Source organism: Capsicum annuum, chromosome 9 (genome assembly GCF_002878395.1).
Source record: "Capsicum annuum cultivar UCD-10X-F1 chromosome 9, UCD10Xv1.1, whole genome shotgun sequence".
Lineage (NCBI taxonomy): Eukaryota > Viridiplantae > Streptophyta > Magnoliopsida > Solanales > Solanaceae > Capsicum > Capsicum annuum.
The window spans coordinates 58,337,878-58,343,814 of record NC_061119.1 but is presented as its reverse complement, the minus strand read 5'-3'; positions in this window follow the sequence as shown (position 1 = coordinate 58,343,814).

Here is a 5,937-nt window from a genome sequence, read left to right as displayed (position 1 = left end):
AATGGTTAAGCGTAGGGATTTTAAAGGTATTTTTTTGTTTTGAAAGTGGTTATGTTTGGCGACTTGGTTGGCTAAAAATGGTTAAGTGTAGGGATTTTAAAGGTGTTTTATTGTTTTGAAAGTGTTTATGTTTGGCGACTTGGTAGGTTGAAAATGGTTAAGTGTAGGGACTTTAAATGTATTTTTTTTTTTTAACGTGGTTATGTTTGACGACTTGGTAGGTTGAAAATGGTTAAGAGTAGGGACTTTAAAGGTGTTTTTTTTATTTATTAAGTGGTTATGTTTGGCGACTTGGTAGGATTAAAATGGTTTTACGCGTATGAACTTTAAGGGTGTTTTATTGTTTTGAAAGTGGTTATCTTTGACTACTTGGTAGGATGAAAATGGTTAAGTGTAGGGACTTTAAAGGTTTTTTTTTTTTATTTGGAAAATGGTTATGATTGGAGACTTGGTAGGTTGAAAATTGTTAAGCGTAGGGACTTTAAGGGTATTTTTTTATTTGAAGGTGGTTATGTTTGACCACTTGGTAGATTGAAATTGGTTAAGTGTAGGGACTTTAAAGATATTTTTTTATTTGAAAGTTGTTATGTTTGGCGACTTGATAGGTTTAAAATGGTTAAGTGTAGGGAGCTTAAAGGTATTTTTTTGATTCGAAATTTTTTATATTTGGCGACTTGGTAGGTTGAAAATGGTTAAGTGTAGGGACTTTAAAGGTATTTTTTGGTTTTGAAAGTGGTTATGCTTGACGGCTTGGTAGGTTGAAAATGGTTAAGTGTAGGAACTTTAAAGGTGTTTTTTTGTTTTGAAAGTGGTTATGTTTGGCGACTTGGTAAGTTGAAAATGATTAAGTGTAGGGAATTTAAAGGTGTTGTTATGTTTTGAAAGTGGTTATATTTGGCAACCTGGTAGGTTTAAAAATGATTATGTATAGAGACTTTAAAAGATAAGTTTTTTTATTTTGAAAGTTCTTATGTTTGGCGACTTGGTAGGTTGAAAATGGTTAAGTGTAGGGGTTTAAAAGGGTTATATTTTTTTTTAAAGTGGTTATGTTTGGCGACTTGGTAGGTTGAAAATGGTTAAGTTTATTTTGAAAGTGATTATGTTTGGTAACTTGGTAGGTTGAAAATGGTTAAGTGTAAGAACTTTAAAGGTGTTTGTTTTGTTTTACAAGTGGTTATGCTTGGTGACTTAGTAGGTTTAAAATGGTTAAGTGTAAGAACTTTAAAGGTGCTTTTTTATTTTGAAAGTGGTTATGTTTGGTGACTTGGTAGGTTGAAAATGGTTAAGTGAAGGGACTTTAATGGTATTTTTTTGTTTAGAAAGTGGTTATATTTGGCGACTTGGTTGGTTGAAAATGGTTGAGTGTAGGGACTTTAAAGGTGTTTTTTTGTTTTGAAAATGGTTATGTTTGACGGCTTGGTAGGTTGAATATGGTTAAGTGAAGGGACTTTAATGGTGTTTTTTTGTTTAGAAAGTGGTTATATTTGGCGACTTGGTTGGTTGAAAATGGTTAAGTGTAGGGACTTTAAAGGTGGTTTTTTGTTTTGAAAGTGGTTATGTTTGACGGCTTGGTAGGTTGAAAATGGTTAAGTGCAGGAACTTTAAAGGTGTTCTTTTGTTACGAAAGTAGTTATGTTTGACGACTTGGTAGGTTGAAAATGGTTAAGTGTAGGGACTTTAAAGGTGTTTTTTTATTTTGGTAGTGGTTATGTTGTGCGACTTGGTAGGTTGAAAATTGTTAAGTGTAGGGACTTTAAGAGTGTTTTTTTATTTGAAAGTGGTTATGCTTGGCGACTTGGTAGGTTGAAAATGGTTAAGTATAGGGACTCTAAATGTGTTTTTTTATTTGAAATTAGTTATGTTTGGTGACAGACAGGGTTCTATGGATCCTGGCTTGACTGAGAATATCGTAAAAACATGACGCTGGCTCTAGGCACACAGCTAAATTATTGGGTACACATTCCCCAGGACTCGATAACATGAAACTGACAAGACATGACACTTCCTAGACTCACGACCATAATCAACAATCCATAATACAATCATTGGGGAATTTCTTAAGGCATAAGTTCTAAAGCTCCATCATGGCTACACATATATCCATAATTCATTGACTAAGACATTTCATCAAACACTGGACATGGATAAACTTGTACATAAATAGGGATTTTATATTATCATACTAGTATGGCACTTTTCCTTCACATATGCATTTAATTGAACACATGGGGAGCATGCTTTGGTTAGACAATCATCAACACATCTAATAATCATGGATACATTAATCAACGTGTATATTTAAGAGTTTATCATGATTATTATGGAAATCACCACATCTTAGGGTCAACCATTGGAATATGTAATTTCAAACATGAATCAAAACCCCACAACATCATGAACATGAATTTTAATTCATTTTAAATAATGAACATTCATAAATACATAAATCATAGATTTTGAAAAGAGATTCTTGAGCTTCATGGGTGAAAGGGACCCATGAATCAACACATGACATACCTGGGTTGTGAGTTTCTTGAAGTTCTTAGACTTGAAGAACTTGGAATCTTTATTTTCTTCAAAAAAGGTTTGGATTTTGTTCTTGGGGATTTTCTTTGAGAGAAAACCCTAATTTAATGTTGTATATGGATAATGAACTTATGAGTCTATGTCTGATATTATTAGGTATTAGAAAGGGAAGCAAAAGATCAAAAAGCCCTTTTAAAAAATGACTTATAATAACTGAATAAAATATGCGATGGTGGGTGCAACGATGGTGGGTGCGACGGTCCATCACTAGGTCGACAGTCTGTCAATACTGACCATCGCACCTGGGCAGAATAGGGGTTCACTGCCTCTCCTACGAAGGCTTGGGCGATGGTCCGTTGCTAGCTCGATGGTTCGTTGACCTGAGTTGTCGCTCTTAGGAAAAATGTAGTCTCACTGCCTTCGCTGCGACGGTCCGTCGCTAGCTCGACGGTCCATCGACCCTCATCATCTCCCCTGGGCAGTTTTGACTGCTTTCTGTAAAACGTCCATATCTTTTTACTCCAACCGGATTTGGACAAAATTGGTATCATTGGAAAGCTAACTCAATTTCCCATATGATAAAAAGTCAAAAGTAGGGAAATTCTATCTAATTTAAATATTAATCATTTAGGAAGTCATCACTAACCCTTTTGGGGATTAGATTTGACTTAAAAAAAGTTTAGGGTATTACAATATCTCTTTCTTGGAAACATTCATCCTCGAATGAGACTGACTTGGGGGGAGAAACGGTAGGCTGAAGCACATCCTGAACATGAATTGACTGAAACATGAATCTATGACTAACATGACTGATAAACTAAATATATATATCATAGTGAACATGCATATCTGATGCATTAGTAACTGATTCATGAATGCATGATTGAGTATTCTAAGGAACTATCACAATGAGAATTCATATCTGATGCATGATTACTTGAATGAACTGATACATGAATGAATGAATGAATATGTAATGGTATTTAATACCAAGTTTATAATGGAATTCTAAACATAAAAAGGATACCAAGCTTGTAACTGAAACCTGAACATGAAATTGAAAAACTTAAGCAGAACTGTTACCTTAAGCTAGATCTGAGTTTGCAGAGAAGAGGTGAGAAGACTTGGTCTGCATGTCTACTTCTGCTTCCTAAGTTGCTCTCTCAATGGACTGATTCCGCCAAAGAACTTTGACTAGAGAGACTTCTTTTTTCCTCAGTCTATGAGTTGATAGTCTAGGATTTCAATTGGAATCTCTTCATAAGAGAGGTTGTTCTAAACATCTATGCTCTGAATAGGGACTACGACTGTTGGGTCATTTATGCACTTTTTGAGAAAAGAGACATGGAGCCAGATCTGAAGGCAACTCAAGCTCATAAGCTACCTTGCCTAAACGATTGAGAATTTTGAAGGGACCGATATATCGGGGACTGAGTTTTCCCTTCTTGCCGAACCGTTTCACTCCCTTCGTGGGAGAGATCTTTAGATAGAAACAATCACCAATCTCAAACTCGAGATCTTTTCTACACAAATCCGTATAAGACTTCTGTCGGCTCTGAGCAGCCCGGAGTCTTTTTCTAATCACCTAGACTTTTTTAAGACATCGAATACTAAGTCTGAACGTATAACTGAGGCCTCACTAACTTTGAACTAACCGAATGGATATCTACATCTCCTACCAAAAAGAGCTTTGAATGGAGCTATCTGAATACTGGAATGATAGCTATTATTATATGCAAACTCAATCAAAGACAAGTTGTCATCCTAACTAACCTTGAAATCGATTGCACACGCCCTTAGTATATCTTATAAATTCTGAATGGTCCTTTCTGCTTGACCATCTGTCTGAGGATAAAAGGTTGTACTGAGATGAACTTGGGTACCAAGACCCTTTTGGAACACTTTCTAGAAATAAGAGGTGAACTGGGTACCTCTGTCTGAGATAATAGATAATGGAACACCGTGCAATCTGACCAACTCTCTGATGTAGAGTTTGGCGTAATCCTTGGCTGAATAAGATGTATGGACTGGAAGGAAATGAGATGATTTGGTCATCCTATCTACAATGACCCAAACTGAATCATGCTGGCGACGAGTACGAGGCACCCATCACAAAGTTCATGTTCACTTCTTTCCACTTCCAAGTAGGAATATTGAACTTCTGCATAGACCCACTAGGCTTTTGATGCTCTATCTTAACTTGCTGACATGTAGATCACTTAGAAATAAACTCTACAATATCTCTCTTCATCCTACTCCACCAATAGATCTCTTGTAAGTTGCGGTATATCTTTGTGGCCCATGGATGAATAGAGTAACACTCGCCATGCATTTCTACAAGAATTTGCTGCCTTAAGTCATCTACACTTGAAACACACAGACGACCCTGACAACGCAGAACACCATCTTCCCCTTGGGAGAAAACCTCTACTTTCTGATCCTTAACAGACTCTTTCAACTTAACTAGACTGGAATCTCTATCTTGCTTTTGCTTTCTTTCACCTTAGAAACTAGAGATGATTTTGAACTATTCTGAACCCATATATTACCCTCTGAAGAATCAACTAGGTGGACACCTAGTCGGGCAAGCTGATGGACTTCCTGAACTAACTTTCTCTTACTTTCCTAAACATTAGCAACACTACCTATAGACAGTCTGCTGAGAGCGTCGGCCACCATATTGGCCTTGTCCGAATGGTAAAGGATACTCATCTAATAATCTTTCAAGAGCTCTAACCACCTCCTCTGACAAAGATTGAGATCTTTCTAAAAAAAAGACATACTGAAGGCTCTTATGATCTATGAACACATATACATGAACTTTGTATAGGTAATACCTCCAGATCTTCAAGGTAAAAACTATGACTGCTAACTCGAGATCATGAGTAGGATAATTCTTCTCATGGGGTTTAAGCTGTCTGGAGGCGTAGGCTATGACCTTACCATGATACATAAGGAAACAACCCAAACCTACTCTGGATGCATCACAATACACTACGAACCCATCGGAACCATCTGGAAGAGCCAAAATAGGAGTTGAGGTGAGTCGAGTTTTCAACTCTTGAAAACTTTTATCGCAAGGATCTGATCATTGAAACTTGACTTTCTTCTGAATCAATCTGGACATAGGGGATGCAATAGAAGAAAATTCCTCAACAAACCATCTGTAATATCCAACCAAACCCAAGAAACTCTTGATATCTGATGGAGATACAAGGCGATGCTAACTTCTTACTACTTTGGTCTTTTGAGAATCAACTCGAATGCCATCACCAAAAATGATATGACCAAGGAATACTACTGACCTTAGCCAAAGTTCACACTTACTAAATTTGGTGAATAACTAATGATCTCTGAGAGCCTGAAGCATGATTTTGAGATGGTCTGCATGATCATACTCACTGTGGGAAT